Genomic DNA, 2,500 nt, shown 5'->3' with positions numbered 1-2,500 from the left:
AGATTGGAAAAAAGCAAATATAGTACCTATATATAAAGGAGGAAATAAAGAAGACCCTACCAACTATAGACCAGTCTCTCTAACAAGTACAATAGCAAAAATTTGTGAAAGAATTATCAAAAGTAAATGGGTAAAATATTAAAAAAAAAAAAAAAAAAAACAGCGTGCTAAATCCAAGGTAATTTGGATACAGACAAGGACGATCATGCGTCACTAATTTAATATGTTTCTATTCAAGGCTAATAGATATAATACAAGAAAGAGATGGATGGGCTGATTGTGCATTTCTAGACCTAAAAAAAGCTTTTGACAAAGTACCACATAAGAAGTTGCTTAAGAAATTAGAAACTGAAGGAGGAATACAGGGCAAACTGCTTAAATGGATGGAAGACTTTTTGCAAGAAAGAAAAATGAGAGTAGTGATAAGAGACATACATACATACATACATATACCAAAGCTTTTTTCCCCCTTACCAGGGGGGTAGCCAAAAAGGACAAGGCACAAAAACATTCCCACCCATTTCATCCCCGAAAACACTCCACACCCCTCCACCCTCCCTCCCATCTTAGCACCTCCTAGATGACGGGTCATCCCTGCACCCTGTCCACTGCCCTGGGTCAAAAGCAGTGTCGCAGGACACAGCACATCCACAGCAAGGCCGCTTCATTAAATCGGCGACCCCCCCTCTCCGTCCCCCCATATAAAGGAGAGGAAGGGGAGAAATCCCTTCGGGCTGCGTCAAAATTTTTGCTCACACACACTACCTCACCCCCATTCCCCCGTCCAATCCACCTCATGCATCACAACATTTTCCATATACAACCATTCTCCATTCACCCCTGTCTTCTGTCCTCTCCTGTCCTTCCTTAACCGACATTCCCCTCTTCCCCAAAGCCCCATTCACCCCATCCATCCATCTCATCCTAGGACGTCCCCTCATGTTCACTCCCTCCACATCTGCCTTCCATACCTCCTTTACTAGTCTTTCTTCACTCATTCTTTCCATGTGTCCAAACCATCCTAATACTCTTTCATCCACCCTATCTCCCAGCTCCCTTTCCACCGCTGTTCTCCTCCTCACTTCCTCATTTCTCACTCTATCTAGCCTAGTAACCCCCATCATACTTCTCAGACACTTCATCTCAAACACATTCAAGCTCTTTCTCTCTTCCTCTCTCATGTTCCATGTTTCTGCTCCATACAGTGCTGTTGGCACAATCACTCCTTCATACAGTCTCCTCTTACCATCCATTCCCAGATTCCTATTCCTCATTACACTTTTTAAACCACCAAGGCATTTACTCGCTTCTCTCAATCTATATTCTACCTCCACCTTCACTCCACCCTTTCCTGCCACATTTGCACCCAAATATCTAAAACTATCCACTTCCTCCAGTTGCTCTCCCTTAATGCTCACTTCCAGATTACTGCCACTTTCACCCCTTGTACATCTCATCACCTTACTTTTACCCACATTTATCTTCAGCTTTCTTCTATCACACACTCTCCCAAACTCTGTCACCAGCTTCCTCAATCCCTCCTCCGATCCTGCCACAAGCGCAGTGTCGTCCGCAAACAACAGCTGGCTCACCTCCCACTTTTCTCCATTTTCCTTAACCATCTCCAATCCCTGACCCACTACCCTTGCATTTACCTCTCGCACCACCCCATCCATGTATAAGTTGAACAGCCAGGGTGACATAACGCATCCCTGATGAAGTCCCACCTTTACCTCAAACCACTCACTCTCTCCATTTCTAATCCTGACACAAGCTCTACTACTCTCATAAAAACTCTTGACAGCTCCTAGAAGCTTTCCTCCTATCCCGTATATCCGCATAACCTCCCACAGTGCCTTTCTGTCTACCCTGTCGTAAGCCTTTTCCAGATCCATAAAGGCCCAGAAAACATCCTTCCCCTTACCTATAGCCTTCTCACATATCTGTCTTACCACAAAGATCTGATCTACATAACCTCTACCTGTCCTAAATCCACACTGTTCCTCACCAATTACTCCTTCTGTTCCTCTCCTAATCCTCTCAATCAAGATCCTCCCATAAGCCTTCCCAACTACACTTAACAAGCTAATCCCTCTGAAACTACTACATTCACACTTGTCCCCTTTTCCCTTGTAAAGTGGAACTATACACGCACTCCTCCAGTCCTCTGGAGGAGTGCGCTTATTACGTCATCCCATTTTGAGTGTTTGTCTCCCGTTACACTTATCACCTCTGGTAGAGTGCCAGAGGTGATAAGAGACAAACACTCAAAATGGGATGACGTAATAAGCGGTGTTCCACAAGGAACAGTTCTGGCCCCAATAATGTTTGCTATATATATTAATGATATGGATGAAGAAATTGAAAGTTATATGAGCTTCTTTGCAGATGATGCAAAACTATTAAAAAAAGTGAACACGGAAGAAGATTGTGAGTCACTACAGAGTGATCTAAATAAAGTATGGGGATGGAGTAGGAAGTGGGAGATGGAGTTCAACAT

The sequence above is a fragment of the Oratosquilla oratoria genome, chromosome 6 (assembly GCF_046742065.1).
Source record: "Oratosquilla oratoria isolate Oo_2021 chromosome 6, ASM4674206v1, whole genome shotgun sequence".
NCBI classification, from domain to species: domain Eukaryota; kingdom Metazoa; phylum Arthropoda; class Malacostraca; order Stomatopoda; family Squillidae; genus Oratosquilla; species Oratosquilla oratoria.
Note: the sequence above shows the minus strand (reverse complement) of the source record.